The 10,185-nt window shown below is 39.5% G+C and overlaps 1 protein-coding gene across 2 annotated transcripts in view; it reads right to left on the reverse strand.

The window, feature by feature from the left end:
* LOC103114942 (guanylate-binding protein 5) overlaps window positions 1-7,791 on the reverse strand; it is a 31,917-nt gene extending 24,126 nt beyond the window's left edge. Inside the window, exon 1 of one of the 2 annotated variants that reach the window (XR_009552606.1) lies at window positions 7,438-7,791. The gene's annotated coding sequence lies outside the window, so the exon portion shown is untranslated. The remainder of the gene's footprint in view (window positions 1-7,437) is intronic. The other variant, XM_060202020.1, reaches the window with a different exon arrangement.
* Between the last annotated feature and the right edge of the window lie 2,394 nt (window positions 7,792-10,185).

Genomic DNA, 10,185 nt, shown 5'->3' on the forward strand with positions numbered 1-10,185 from the left:
TAAATGTCAATGGTTTAAGCTCACCCATCAAAAGGCACAGAGTTGGGGGATGGATCAGAAAACATAATCCAACCATATGCTGCTTGCAAGAATCCCATCTGTCACAACAAGATAAACACAGACTTAAAGTGAAAGGATGGAAAACTATCATACAGGCTAATGGACCACAAAAAAGGGCAAGAACAGCCATTCTCATCTCAGACACGATAGATTTTAAATTAAATAAAGTAATAGAAGATAGGCAAGGACACTACATAATGATTAGAGGATCAATCAGCCAAGAAGACTTAACAATCATTAACATCTATGCACCCAATGAGAGACCATCTAAATACGTCAAGCACTTACTGAAAGAATTTCAAAAATACATCAATAGTAATACAATAATAGTGGGAGACTTAAATACCCCACTCTCACACTTAGACAGATCAACAAAGCAGAGAACCAACAAAGATACAAGAGAATTGAATGAAGAGATTGACAGACTAGACCTCTTGGACATTTTCAGAGTCCTTCACCCCAAAAAACTGGAATACACCTTCTTTTCAAATCCACGTAACAGATACTCAAGGATAGACCACATGTTAGGCCACAAAGACAACATCAATAAATTCAAGAGCATTGAAATCATCCCAAGTCTCTTCTCAGACCACAGTGGAGTAAAACTAACATTTAACAACAAACAGACAATTATTAAAAGTCACAGAATTTGGAAACTAAACAACATACTCCTTAAGAACCACTGGGTCAGAGATTCACTCAAGCAGGAAATTCAAATGTTCCTGGAAACAAATGAAAATGAAGACACAACCTATCAAAATATTTGGGACACAGCTAAAGCAGTACTGAGAGGGAAACTTATAACCATACAATCACATATTAAACACCAAGAAGAAGCTCAAACGATCGACCTTACTGCACACCTCAAGGACTTAGAGGAAGAGGAACAAAGGAACCCTAAAGCATCCAGAAGGACAGAAATCACTAAAGTTAGAGCAGAAATAAACAACATCGAAAATAAAAGAACCATACAAAAGATCAATGAAGCCAAATGTTGGTTCTTTGAAAGATTAAACAAAAGTGACAAACCCCTAGCCAGACTCACCAAACAAAAAAGAGAGAAGACTCAAATTAATAGAATTGTAAACGATGGAGGAGATATTACAACTGACACCACAGAAATCCAGAGAATCCTGCAAAACTTCTATAAAGAACTATACGCCACCAAGCTAGAGAATCTGGAAGAAATGGAACAATTCCTAGAAGCATATGCCCTTCCAAAACTGAACCAAGAAGAACTACAAAATCTAAATGCACCAATCACAGACAAAGAAATTGAAACCATTATTAAGAACCTCCCCAACAACAAAAGTCCTGGACCAGATGGCTTCACAAATGAATTCTACAAAACTTTCAGGAAACAGTTAGTACCCATACTTCTTAAGCTTTTCCATAAGTTTGAAGAAACAGGAATACTCCCTTCCACCTTCTATGAAGCCAACATCACCCTGATACCAAAAGCTGATAAGGACAGAACAAAAAAGGAAAACTACAGACCAATATCTCTGATGAACATAGATGCCAAAATATTAAACAAGATCTTGGCCAACCGGATACAGCAACATATCAAAAAGATTGTTCATCATGACCAAGTGGGATTCATCCCAGGAATGCAAGGCTGGTTCAACATCTGTAGGTCAATCAATATCATTCACCACATCAGTAAAATCAAAGCCAAAAACCACATGATTATTTCAATAGATGCAGAGAGAGCCTTTGACAAAATCCAACACCCATTCATGCTCAAAACTCTACAAAAAATGGGAATAGATGGGAAATTCCTCAAGATAATGGAGTCTATATATAGCAAACCTACAGCCAACATCGTACTCAATGGACAGAAGCTGAAAGCATTCCCCCTCAGATCGGGGACTAGACAGGGCTGTCCACTGTCACCATTACTCTGAAACATAGTATTGGAAGTTCTTGCCATAGCAATCAGGCAAGAGAAAGAAATCAAAGGAAGACAGATCGGAAGGGAAGAAGTCAAGCTCTCACTATTTGCAGATGATATGATAGTATACATAGAAAAACCTAAAGAATCCAGCAGAAAACTACTGGAAGTTATTAGGCAATATAGAAAAGTATCAGGCTACAAAATCAATGTACAAAAATCAGTGGCATTTATTTATGCAAACACTAAATCTGAAGAAGAAGACATCCAGAAATCACTCCCGTTTACTGTTTCAGCAAAATCAATCAAATACGTAGGAATAAAGTTGACCAAAGAAGTGAAAGACTTGTATACTGAAAACTATGAGTCGCTACTCAAGGAAATAGAAACTGATACCAAGAAATGGAAAGACATCCCATGCTCATGGATCGGAAGAATAAATATCATAAAAATGAATATTCTTCCCAGAGCCATATACAAATTTAATGAAATACCCATCAAAGTTCCACCAAGCTTCTTTAAGAGAATAGAACAAACACTACAATCATTTATCTGGAACATGAAAACACCTAGAATTGCCAAGACCATCTTGAGGAAAGGAAACAGAAATGGAGGCATCACACTCCCAGACCTTAAACTATATTATAAAGCCATCATCATCAAAACAGCATGGTACTGGAACCAAAATAGGCACAAAGACCAGTGGAACAGAATTGAAAGCCCAGAAATAAATCCCCACACCTATGGACATCTAATCTTTGATAAGGGGGTCCAAAGTATTAAATGGAAAAAGGAGGCTCTCTTTAATAAATGATGCTGGGAAAACTGGGTTGTAACATGCAGAAGAATGAAATTTAACCACTTTATCTCACCAGAAACAAAAATCAACTCCAAATGGATCAAATACCTAGATGTCAGACCAGAAACAATCAAATACTTAGAGGAAAATATTGGTAAAACAGTTTCCTACCTATACCTCAAGGACATCTTTGATGAATCAAACCCAATTGCAAGGAAGACTAAAGCAGAAACAAACCAATGGGACTACATCAAATTGAAAAGCTTCTGCACATCCAAAGAAACTATTAAACAAACAATGAGACCCCTCACAGAATGGGAGAAGATCTTCACATGCCATACATCAGACAAGAAACTAATCACCAAAATATATAAAGAGCTCAGCAAACTTAGCACCAAAAAAGCAAATGACCCCATCCAAAAATAGGCAGAGGAAATGAACAAAACATTCACCTCAGAGGAGATCCAAAAGGCTAACAAACATATGAAAAACTGCTCTAGGTCACTGATTGTCAGAGAAATGCAAATTAAGACAACACTAAGATACCACCTCACTCCTGTAAGAATGGCATACATCAAAAAGGACAGCAGCAACAAATGCTGGAGAGGTTGTGGGGACAGAGGAACCCTTTTACATTGCTGGTGGGAATGTAAATTGGTACAGCCTCTGTGCAGAGCAGTCTGGAAAACTCTCAGAAGGCTAGACATGGACCTTCCATATGATCCAGTAATTCGTCTCCTGGGGTTATACCCCAAGGACTCCATAACACCCAACCAAAAAGAGGTGTGTACTCCTATGTTCATAGCAGCACAATTCATAATAGTTAAAACCTGGAAGCAACCCAGGTGCCCAACAACAGATGAGTGGCTGAGAAAGCTGTGGTATATATACACAATGGAATACTATGCAGCTATCAAGAACAATGAACCCACCTTCTCTGACCCATCTTGGACAGAGCTAGAAGGAATTATGTTAAGTGAGCTAAGTCAGAAAGATAAAGATGACTATGGGATGATCCCACTCATCAACAGAAGTTGACTAAGAAGATCTGAAAGGGAAACTAAAAGCAGGACCTGACCAAATTGTAAGTAGGGCACCAAAGTAAAAACCCTGTGGTGAGGAGTAGACATGCAGCTTCCTGGGCCAGTGGGGTGTGGGAGTGGGTGGGAGGGATGGATCAAAGTCTTTTGGTGGTGGGAGTGGTGTTTATGTACACTCCTAGTAAAATGTAGTCATATAAATCACTAGTTAATTAATATGAGAGGGGGGAAATTAATTGTATGTCTCGAAGTTTTTTAGAACACAAACTGAATCTTTTCAATATATAGGCTGTGTAATTGATATGCAGACTCTCTCAAAAGCCTAGACCAAGTATATCAGAAGCAACCAATAGCACAGCTATATACAAGATACTGGGTACTGTACAGCAAACCCTAACAAAAGGACTTTTCAAAGTTAACCCAATTACCAATTAATGTGATGATAATATTAACTATCGATTGTCTTTTTGAACCCTAAAACAGCAGGAACCTCACATCTCCACTATAGAGCCTCTACTCCCCCCAGTCCTGGAACCCTTGGATAGGGCCCACTTTCCTGTATGCCTCTCCCAATCCATATCAAATAATATTGCATCTGCCGATCACAACCTAACCAACACGATTGCCACCTCAACATGCTTCAGCTCAGACTGTGTCCAGAGACTTCACGTGTGGAATGACAACCTTCAGCTTCATTACTCGGGTGCGACTTTTCCTTTCATAGTATACTCTAATTCCATCTCAGGTGGTTCACTTTCTAACAAAGTCCCCAAACCTAGATAGACACCAGTTTCTGTGTGAGAGAGCATATGTTCACACGTATCCGTAAACTACTGCAAAATATATGCCTGAAAGCAGAAGTGCACTAGAGTTTGCAGTGAGTACCCCCCTAACACTTCCTCTCCACTATTCCAAGCTTTGGGTCCATGATTGCTCAACAATTTGTTTGGCTTTGTATGTTAACTCTCTTTTCAGTCACCAGGTTCCAGATGTCATCAGGATGCTGGCCAGGCTTCCCTGGACTGAAGACCCCATCAATGTGTCCTGGAGCTCAGCTTCCCCAGAGACCCACCCTACTGGGGAAAGGGAGAGGCAGACTGGGAGTAAGGACTGACCAGTCAACGCTCATGTTCAGTGGGGAAGCAATTACAGAAGCCGGACTTTCTACCTTCTGCAACCCACAATGACCATGGGTCCATGCTCCCAGAGGGATAGAGAATGGGAAAGCTATCAGGGGAGGGGGTGGGATATGGAGATTGGGTGGTGGGAATTATGTGGAGTTGTACCCCTCCTACCCTATGGTTTTGTTAATTAATCCTTTCTTAAATAAAAAATAAAAAAATAAAAAAAAAATAGAAGGCCTGTACTGGGAGAGGTCCCCCCACAAGAGCCCAGCAGTAATCAGATATTTATTTTTATCACTATGATAGATAGCTTTAAAAAGATAGGAAACGAGAGGAGTCCAGAGTGCACATCAGCCTTTCATGCCTGAGGCCCAACCAGGGACCTCCAAATGTCAGGTCCAGTCCTAGAACCACAAGTCAGAGCTGAGCAATACTCTGGTATCTCTCTCCCCCAGCCCCCTTTAGTAGAATAAATAAATACATCTTTTTGTTTGCTTGTTTGTTTAATAGGGAGAGAGGCAGGAGAAAAAAGGTATTATGAAGAGAAATGCTGAGAATGGAAAAAAAAATAGAAGTGCTAATGTGGTGTTTCTAGAATAAAAATTCCTTTCAGCTATGTAAGCCCAGTTGAATTTGGGATTATTTTTGTTCCTTCTGCTTATTTTGGTTTGTGCTCGGTGTCTGTTTAGAGGAGGAAGAAATGTTTCTTGTAAAGACAGCAAATAAAAAATCAAAGGAGATACCTAAAGCAGGTACTATGGTATAGGAGAGAAAAGTTCCAATAAGTAAAATTGTTGATAATATAGAGGTAACAAGTTGAGCAACTATTAATTAGGTAATTGTAAAAGTAGAGGCCACAGAGTAATAAAAGCAAAACACAATAATAAAGAACTTAAGGAATGACTGGGTGTCAAAAAGATCAAGGCTAATATCTAATGTCTTTGGGAATGGGGGTAGCTCACCCTGTAGAGTACTTATTTTGGGGGATTCAAAATATATCTATTTTCAAAGTGTGAAATTATGACAGAAAATGTATAATTGTTTTCAGGAAACTTCTTTATTGGTCTCTCTGGTTTCCCACTTTATTTTTTTGTCCTTAAACAAACAAGTTATTTACACTACTTCTCATTCATTGTTAGCCATTGCTCTTATGAAAATAATACATAGAAGCAATCAATGGCACAGCTATATACAAGATACTGGATACTGTACAGCAAACCCTAATAAAAGGACCTTTCAAAGTTAACCCAATTACCAAATAATGTGATGATAACATTAACTATCCATTGTCTTTTTGAACCCTAAGACAGCAGGAACCTCACATCTCCACTATAGAGCCTCTACTTCCCCCAGTCCTGGAACCCTTGGATAGGGCCCACTTTCCCGTATGCCTCTCCCAATCCATATCATATAATATTGCATCTGCCGATCACAACCTAACCAACACAACGATTGCCACCTCAACATGCTTCACTTCAAACTGTGCCCAAAGACTACACGTGTGGAATGACAACCCTTCAGCTTCATTACTCGGGTGAGATCTTTCCTTTTATAGTATACTCTAATTCCATCTCAGGTGGTTCACTTTCTAACAAAGTCCCCAAACCTAGATAGACACCAGTTTCTGTGAGAGAGAGCATATGTTCACACGTATCCGTAAACTACTGCAAAATATATGCCTGAAAGCAGAAGTGCACTAGAGTTTGCAGTGAGTACCCCCCTAACACTTCCTCTCCACTATTCCAAGCTTTGGGTCCATGATTGCTCAACAATTTGTTTGGCTTCGTATGTTAACTATCTTTTCAGTCACCAGGTTCCAGATGTCATCAGGATGCTGGCCAGGCTTCCCTGGACTGAATACCCCACCAATGTGTCCTGGAGCTCCGCTTCCCAAAAGACCCACCCAACTAGGGAAAGGGAGAGGCAGACTGGGAGTATGGACTGACCAGTCAACGCCCATGTTCAGCGGGGAAGCAATTACAGAAGCCAGACCTTCTACCTTCTGCAACCCGCAATGACCCTGGGTCCATGCTCCCAGAGGGATAGAGAATGGGAAAGCTATCAGGGGAGGGGGTGGGATATGGAGAATGGGTGGTGGGAATTGTGTGGAATTGTACCCCTCCTACCCTATGGTTTTGTTAATTAATATTTTCTTTAATAAATTAAAAAAAAAGAAAAAAAGAAAATAATACGTAGTTCTTGATACTTGCAGGACATAGGTTGAACTAGCTATATCAGTTTTTATCAGACAAGATAGTTTTATGTAGCAATCATGATTCCCCACGGAGCATAGGTGACAAGTGAAGACAATTAATATTAAGATATTTCATACTCTCAGTTTAATATCCATACATTTTTGAATCTTGTTCAGCCATAATCAAAAGTAACTGGCACTTAATGTATTTAATTTTTAATGACATTTGGTGGCCCTTATCAGGCTCAGTTGTTAATTAACTCTTGGGTAGAAGGTAAAGGATCCTGACCTTTGCAAATATTTTTCCACCCTTGCCCCCATCTTACCTTAACTGTAAAATCAGTAGCAGAGATCTATTAGAGTTGAGAAGAAAGTTGCTTCAGTGAGAAGTTGGCAAAGGATTTGTCAAAACCGTTATTTAGCTGTGCAGGCTTCTAATATACTCCTTCTCCTTCTCCTTCTCCTTCTCCTTCTCCTTCTCCTTCTCCTTCTCCTTCTCCTTCTCCTTCTCCTTCTCCTTCTCCTTCTCCTTCTCCTTCTCCTTCTCCTTCTCCTTCTCCTTCTTCTTCTTCTTCTTCTTCTTCTTCTTCTTCTTCTTCACCAAACCCTGAGGACTTCTTTTGTCTCCAACTTCCTTCTCCTCAGGGCAGAATTTAAAAACTTTAAAAACGAAACTGAAACCTCCAGACAAGCTCAGTGATTGCTCATTTTTATATAAGCAGAAACTTCCGAGTACTGCCTGGTGGACAGGCTAAATATAGTTGGCCTGATTTCTCAGAAAATGCATATTGTTAGTAAAAGAAAACTTAAAGAACATCCAATATCTTCTCTACTACAAACCATCATCAGACCTGTCAGAAGTCATAGACCCACAGTTATAGTGATCACATTACCCTCCAAATTCTTGAATTATGGGAATATATCATTTTTACTTGTTTTTTTTTAAATGAGTCCACCACTCCCAGACCAACTTTCTCATTCTTTTTACATCAGATAGGAAGACATGGAGAAATAAATAGAGAAAAAGACATAAAAGTAGACAAGAGCAGTAGAGTTTATACTTGTTCCAGGTATTCCCACTTTGTATGGAGGTTTGACCCTAAGCTGTGTGCATGGCCAGATAGTGACCAAAAGGGCCATCATTAAAGTGTGGAGACTGACATACTTTATGATGAATCTTTTGGTCACTACCAGGAAACTCCTAGTTGGTAGTTTGGTAGATACCAGGGTCCTAGTCTGGGAATCCTGTGATTCCACATAAATATGATAGGCCTAGAACTCTTAACAGGTCTCTCTCCCCACCACCACTGGTCATCTCCATCAAGAACAACATCATAAACCCAGCTGCGAGTCTCTACATGACCTTCCCCTCAATGTAGAACAATAATGGTAGGAACTGTCCCACTCTCTGAAGGGAGGCTAAGTCAATATACTCTACCAATCAAGGAAGACTGGTCTTGAAATGAGTGCAGCCCACAATGTTCCTAGACAAGACCATGGAAAGAGATTTCAGACTGACAGGGATGCAGAGTTTACACAGGCTCCTGTGCTAAATAAGAATAGACATGGGTCCTAGGTCAGATGAATTTGGTTTATAGTTAACAGTACTTATATACTTTTCCTGGATTTGGGAGCTACTCTCTGCCCTGATCCAGCTTTCTAGTCCTATTCCCAACTCTGACACCATCTCCCCAGACAACACTCTTAGCCTACCTGCATTTTAGTTGTTAGGCTCAGGCAAAATTTAGTAAAGTCATGGGTCCTTTGTAATCTACCTAAATTAGACTTCCTAGCTTTTTCCAAAATGGAGACCCCCAAATCTCATCTGCTATATTCTTACTTTTTTCCCCCTGATTATTCAACAATTTGTTCTGCTCTTTATCTTAATGCATTTCAGTCATTAAGTTGCAGTTGCTACCATGACGCCAGCTTGATTTCCCTGGGCAGACAACCTCTTGTCCCGGAACCCCATCTCACCAGAGCCCTATCCCAGTTGGGAAAGATAGAAAAAAGGCTGGGGGTATAGCTCGACCTGTCAACACCCATGTCCAGCAGAAACAATTACAGAAGCCGGTCTTCCCACCTTCTGCACTCCATAAAAATCTTTGGTTCATACACCCAGAGGGATAAAGATTAGAGACCCTTCCAGTGGAGGGGAGAGTATATGGAATTCTGGTGGTGGGATTTCTGTGAAACTTTACCCCTCTTATCCCACAATCTTTTCCATTTTTCTCTGTCCTAACAATGATGACATCAATAACAACAACAATAAAAAACAACAAGGACAACAGAAGGAAAAATAAATAAAAATAAAAAATAGAAATGTATTAACAATTTAATCCCAGTATTAAATTTCAGTTAGGTTACCAATTTGAAACCTTAAGTGCTTTGATTGAAAGCATTTATGCTCAGAACTGGGCTCTGTGCATCAAAAAATTGAGACATTCTATCTACTTTTTCCCCTCTCATATTGATTAGTGATTTATAAGATTATAAATTAATAGGGGTGTATATTAACACCATTTCTACCACCAAAGATCTGTGTCCCTACCCCTATACCCTGTGCCCCTAAAGTGGAGCAGAAAATCTACCCTTCCCCCTCTTCCCCCACTCCCAGTTTTTTTTTTTTTTTTTTTTTTTTTTTTTTTTTTACTTTGGTGCAATACTACAAACTCAGTCAATTTCTGCTTTGCATTTCCCTTTCTATTCTTCTTTCTCAACTTCTGTTTATGAGTGGGATAACCCCACACTTGTCTTTCTCTTTCTTACTTATCTCACTTAACATAATTCCTTCTAGCTCCATCCTAGATGGGTCAGAGAAAGTGGGTTCATTATTCATAATAGCTGAGTAGTATTCCATTGTGTATATATATCACAACTTTCTCAGACATTCATCTGTTTTGGGGCACCTGGGCTGTTTACAGGTTTTGGCTATTGTGAACTGTGCTGCTATAAACATAAGTATACACATACTTTTTGGATGGGTGTGTTTGACTCTAGGATATATTCCTAAGGATATATTCCTAAGAAAGGAATGACTAGGTCATAAGGAAGGCCCATTTCTAGCCTTTTGA

This window comes from Erinaceus europaeus, chromosome 11 (genome assembly GCF_950295315.1).
Source record: "Erinaceus europaeus chromosome 11, mEriEur2.1, whole genome shotgun sequence".
Lineage (NCBI taxonomy): Eukaryota > Metazoa > Chordata > Mammalia > Eulipotyphla > Erinaceidae > Erinaceus > Erinaceus europaeus.